This window comes from Battus philenor, unplaced genomic scaffold (assembly GCF_028537555.1).
Source record: "Battus philenor isolate CCGP_79_NKW_IND1 unplaced genomic scaffold, ilBatPhil1.0.hap1 SCAF_26, whole genome shotgun sequence".
NCBI lineage: Eukaryota > Metazoa > Arthropoda > Insecta > Lepidoptera > Papilionidae > Battus > Battus philenor.
In genome coordinates, this window is record NW_027181689.1 from 8,786,399 (window position 1) to 8,792,888 (window position 6,490).

Genomic DNA, 6,490 nt, shown 5'->3' on the forward strand with positions numbered 1-6,490 from the left:
ACACACATTTAATTTAGATGACAATACAATATAATAAAATCAATAACGTTATAAATCTAAGATGGCCGCCGATACAAAATGGCGGATTACATATTTTTTCTTAACCCCCTCAATATGGGTATCAAATGAAAGGGCTACACTAGTAAAACACGATGATTATGTCAAAATTTAAAATTCAAGATGGACGCCGTTCCAATATGGCGGACTAGGTACATATTTTTCCACAACCACCACAATATGGGTATCAAATAAAACTGTTTAAAAAACCGTTTAACTTAAAAGTTTTTTAAATGTATTTATTTTGTATTCGTATTCTATAAAATTCAATAATGGATGACGTGTGGTTATAGAGAAACCTGCATCTAGATATAGATATATTTCTAGTTAAATTGTAGTGAGTCGCAGGATGCGGGTTGACCGATTATCATGGCGACATCTGACCGACTGCAAGGACCAACTGATCGACTGCAAGTCATGGGTCACTCCCAAGTGACCCATGACTTGCAGCGGGCGTCTATCGGCTGCAAAAAGAAAAAGAAGAAATCGTTCTAAATATTTTTATTTTTTGAAAAAAGTTATTGTTTGTACTATAGACAAAAAACCTACACAGCTATATTTAAATAACAGATATTTTTAACGGTGGTAGAATTTTTATAACATCGTTGTTATATCAATATTTGCTACGTGACAAAAATATACCTTTGACACATCGAATGAAAACTTTCTCTTTGAAATTCCATTTTTTTACGCATAAACTTTATCTTTTTAATATTTACAATTTATTGTATACCGTATATAGTCCATATATACTAAATTTTAAAATAAAAAAGTTAACCCTAGTTTAGGAAACATTACAGTGTACTACCAGTTGTAACTTATGCAACTGGAACACGTCTCTCAACAAATATGACCCAGAAACAATAATAAAATTAAAGGATTCTTTCACTTTCAACACAAGCGTGTGTCTAGTGGGAGTATATAAGATATAGTTCTATTCGATTCTATTCAAACTACGAAATGTGTTCTGGAAGTCAATAATTCAAAAACTCTTTGACAAGGGTCCGATTTCAGAAAACGGTGTCACGTGCGCTATGTCGCGTTTATAAAGTAAGTTTAAACTAAAAACAATAGTTTTATTGTTATATTGATTTCTTTATGGGTATTTTTTAAGAAGGTGCAATGACGTGAGAACGCTTCATAGCATTTGCTTCTGCGGCCACAATAATTAAAATTCTTTTTTTGAATTTTAATTCAAACGGCACATTGAATTCGGAGTCAGATACTGGCTGTTATTGTGTTTGGTTTACAAGCTATTGTAGATAATCTATGTAACATAGACCATATAAAATAAAATATATAATAAAAGGAAGAAATAGGTGCATGGCTGGTTTATGCCATGCGCATGACGCCGTTTTAACAGCAAGAAATTTAATTTATCGATTATCTGTTATTATTAAATATCCGATTTTAAAATTTGTAAAAATATAAAAAATAAAAAAATTAATATCTAATCTATTATTGATTATCTGTGATTTCTATTAAAGCAAAGTTTTAGTTGTTCTTTTTGCCTCTCCATATATTTTGTACTTTTATATCGTAATATTCACCCTTATCTATCTTGCTTTATATGAGATAGTTTAATGTAAAAACTACATATTTATCGAAGTTATTTATAGTATAATTTATACATACGCAACGATGCACATTTAACATAATTGTTTCGCCGTGTTTGTAGTAAGTTACTCTTGTGAAAGCTGTTGTTAGAACATGATACAGAAAAGTTAAGTTTAACCAGCAGTACAGAGATGTTAACGTAACTTTAACTTATTTTTTGACAGTAGAATAAATTATATAATGATTCATATAATAATTATTGAAGATCTGAAACGGTATGCCGATCGTAAGTTGAAATAAAGCATTTATAATCCGAAAGTAACATATAATTCCTATTTAAAGAAATAGTTTCCTGTTCTATTGTCAGCCTTTTGTAAAAGCTTATAGTTAAGTTGACATTGATCCGGGGTAACGAAAAAGTACAAAAGAATTAAAACACTTTTTTCCGTTGCGTTCGTGTAATGTTTTTCATTACTTTTATAAAAATGAGCACTGGTAGCTCAGCCGTAAAGGACCAGGACTTGCTACCACAGGTTTGTGTGTTCGATTCCTGTGATACAGTTTTATATTTTCACTTTATGCAATAATTTTGTGGGAGAGTTCAGAGGATGGGCAAGAGTGTCCTCAGCGTACCGTAATATCAAATTGCGATCGCTTACCCTCCAAGCGTAGCGATTATAGTAAATCTCCCTTAGATATCTTTAGTAGGAGACTTATTCCTTGCAGTGGGCGTCTATCGATTGAAAAGAAAAGTTTGATAAAAAATCATGACTCACTTTAAAGTATTTCTAATGAATTTAAAATCACGTCAGAGTTATATTACAACATTAATGTAATATTATTTTTTTTGGTAATATACAAAATACACGTCGAAGAAGAATTATTACCCGAGTATTCATATAACAAGTCAATATTTCATCGCCACTTGTTTCCACGGACGAAAACCATCGAGCGGTCTTGATAAGGGTCTGAAAGTTTTGTGATATTGGAATAGTTCGTAAAAAATATTGTTTTATAGGAACGAACGTTGAGAAATGTTATTTCGTTGAATTTAATTAAAAAATAAAATCATACAATATAAATAACGAAAACAGAACGAAGCCTAATAGAACATAACATAATATTTATTAATTTAGTAAGTCCTATACATGTTTTTTTATAATTAATCGATACACCTATACCTCACTTTGCGTCGTGGTTACGTTTCACAAAAATACGACGCAAATTGAAACAGTGAATTAAGATTTTCTATAGCAAACCATGTAAAGATCGAAGATAGGTTTTAGGGTTACGAAAATACTACTTTTTAAAAAGAAAATTGAACAAAGTAAATATTTAAAAAACAAATATAATATTACTCTGCCAATAAATTAATTGGAAAAATGTTTACCTTTTTTGTAACCAGAAATAACACGAAAAAAGTATTTAAATTTATTATTTTCTTTAAAAAAACACAACCCACTTCAAATTGCGTTGTTTTTAGCTATCAAGGGAATCCCCGAGTTTTGATGGCATGGCGCAATTAGATACAAAAGTGTTGCCAAAAATTAAAGTTCGAACCCTAAATAACGCAACCTCGAAAATCTAACGACACACAGTGAATATTAGTATTAATTAAGCAGCGATGCAACTTCGAAAAAAACGCAGAACGAAACGACTCAAAGCGAGGTATTGGTGTAGTATTGATAACAAGCTATGGAAAGGGTTATGGTCGGGATTTATTTATAAGATCTAATTAGTAATGAGGAGTTCTGAAGACGAACCCAAGTAAAGGTCAGGCCATAAAACGTGTGACGATGTCCATTGGGAGCTTAAGACTCTGAGACCACAGACTGGTAAATGCAGCGCAATTCGTCCACCCACGAGGCGGACAGGAGATGAGATACTAGATGCAGGTCGTTTGCCACCGGTCTTTTTATATTAATAATTTTATATAAATCTACGCGACGACTCCTTTGTGGATCAAAAGAATACCATGGGATATTAATTGGGATCCTCTATTATCTCTTATTTCTACTAGAAATTAAGCACGTTACCAACGCACCCAGATGTGAGGAGTATAGAGAAAAAGAAGTAAAAAATGGAGAAATAGTTTTTATTACTAATGTGTATTCATTCATATCAGATGAATGACCGGTCTTGTCCGTATACGACTTCACGGGACCTTGGTTATGTCACCGGCCCGCCCATTGGGGGGCCTTTGTGAATGATAGAAAAGAATATACAAGAAAATGTATAAAATGAAAGACGTGGTAAAATACTTTTGAAGGATGACAGACAGAAGGGCACGCACCGACGGTCGAAGCGGCAGCTACTCTTCTTTGTTACGTTGTCATGGTTTATATCGACCAATAAAACTAATAAATACTGTTCGTCTAACCTCAATAATTATTTTAATAATTAGGTGGTTACAAAACATGTGTTCACTGCACAATATTCAATTTCCGTCAATTACGCGATTTTATGAATGCGGTCTCTGCCACATACGCATGTTGATTGGTTATAGGTAAAATAACTATAAAAGGGTGAATATATAACTCATTTGTTAGCAAAGGCTTTAATGGTTTTATACCTATTTTTAATCAACCTGTATAAAGTGGTCATTCTGAAAAAACATTATTTTTTTTATATTGGAATACGACAGACCAGACATGGTCAGCCAGTATAGTTTGCGGGCACAGATAGTAAATAACAAATAATTTTAATATGCAGAGATTCCAATTTTTTAAACGTTTTTTCTTACTGTAATATCATAACGTGATTTATTATTTCTAATACCATTTATATTCAAAAGGGTGTACTATACTATAATCGGCTGTAGATGGGCTATACATTAACTTGTTTAAAAAATAAATAAAACCTATAACCATACACCCTGTATGTTGTGTTTTAACTGCATAGAAGCTCACTGCAAGACCTAGGCCTCCCCTAATGATATCTATGGGAGGATACACCATAATGGTCAAGGACGGCTCCAGCTCGTATAGCGCCCGTGTGCAAAGAAACTCTGGCGCCGCCAAGGCCGATCCCCCCCACCCGCGGCAATAACTATTAACTTTGCCGACGTAACAAGAAAGTTTTTTTCATATTCCACCAAGCTACTTTATAAATAGACATAACTTACAGTATGCTATTAGTTACGGCCTTTCTTATTTTGACGGCAGAATAATACTGATTGTTTTTAAACATGTAGCACATGTCTGTTGCGAAACTAAGCGGCGAACTGCAATATATACCAAGATATTGCTCTTAGCTGTCTCAGGAAACGCCGAGGCGTCGGTGTGCATTGCACACCCTGCACTATAGGTCAAGCCGCCCCTGATAACCGTCACGCTTGGCATGTCGCAATTCAGTTATTTGATTTTTTATGACCTTCGCTTACTTCTCTCATGAGATGAGATTTGGGAAAAGAAAAAAATTTTAATATACATATAGAGTTATATACATATAATATATAAAGTTAAATGAAATAATAATAAAAAATACATGTATAATTTTATTTTTCAGTTTGAAATACAAATGCGAATAAACAATTTTCGCCACTGAGCGATAAATTCAAATTACAAAATATAAATATTATTATTTTTGAAGCTGTAATAAATAAAGCTTACAATGATATTTAAAACTGATTTTTATTTTAGATTCGACAAGGCGGTGAGATGTTGTTCCAGCAGTGAGTGACGGCAACCTTCGATCAATATGCTATATAAACCGTTTCATATTTTTTTTAAGCCTCGTACTGTAAATCCTTCTTCCGAGGTTCTATCCGGGAATCCACAGTCTATCAGTTAGAGAAAATGTTCCTATAGAACTGGAACATGTGACGTTGAATATATTGTTACCAATAAGGTTGCTGTGAACATGAAATAAATGTTTTAAAATTTTAACTCGTGTGAAAATAACCTTCGATAGCTCAGTTGGTAGAGCGGTGGACTGTAGAGTTAAAGGCGGACATCCATAGGTCGCTGGTTCAAATCCGGCTCGAAGGATCATTTATACACTTTGTTTATGCTAAAAATACAAGCATAAATAATTTTTATTTGCGTGTGCGACAGGGCAGGTAAAAGGTGCTAAGCATAAATATGTTTTTGAGCATCAGAAAAACTCCAATTCACAGCATATTAAATACTTTTATTCCACTTTTAATACTCTTGTAGGCCAATTAGAATAGTTTCCACCAGACAACTTATCAGTTCGATGGTTATCGAACGAGTGACCGAGCTCCCGACTCAATAATCAAAACGCTGTTTCAACCCCACCACTCTCAACCCTTTTATCGGAAGTTGTCACAAAAGAGTGACGGGGCCGAGTCGTGTTGCCATTTAAGAAAAATAAAATACCTTTTATAAAATTATTACATGAGTAGCTCTTATAACTGACTTGGAAGATCGCCGAGCTCTTTAATCATATAGGTGGGTCATGGAAATGAAGTGATCTGGCGCAAGAGACCCCGATATAGGACCTTGGTTTAGAATCACTTAATTCCCGTTCAGCATATTGCGCCCGAAAGAACAGAACCTTGACTTGATCGAAACTTATTGCATATGGTAACATTATTACCGCTTCAGAAATCATTGGCGGTGGGAGGAGAAATGGCGAAAAACTCTAGTAACGCTCCTATATAATATGAGAGAGGTTGACGTTCCCTAAGCCGATCTAGTTTGCCAAGGCAGAATGGTTTTAAATGGCTGCGCCATTTTGTTGTACATAACTTGTTTTAATGTTGTAGCGTCGTCTGGAGATTCGACGAAGTGTATTTTTGTCAGAATTATGCGAAATTTGAAAGTGCTACAATGAATTTTATGCCTACTCAGCTAAACGTATGGCGCGAGGTAATTGACTGCTAGCACCATCTATCGGCGTCTTTCCAAATTAC

The 6,490-nt window shown here is 34.0% G+C and overlaps 1 non-coding gene across 1 annotated transcript; it reads left to right on the plus strand.

Moving 5' to 3' along the window:
- The first annotated feature begins 5,516 nt into the window (after nucleotides 1–5,516).
- On the plus strand, nucleotides 5,517–5,603 carry TRNAY-GUA (transfer RNA tyrosine (anticodon GUA)). Its single transcript is given in 2 exon segments — nucleotides 5,517–5,553; nucleotides 5,568–5,603. It is a non-coding gene; the product is annotated as a tRNA-Tyr (tRNA).
- The last annotated feature ends 887 nt before the right edge of the window (nucleotides 5,604–6,490 follow it).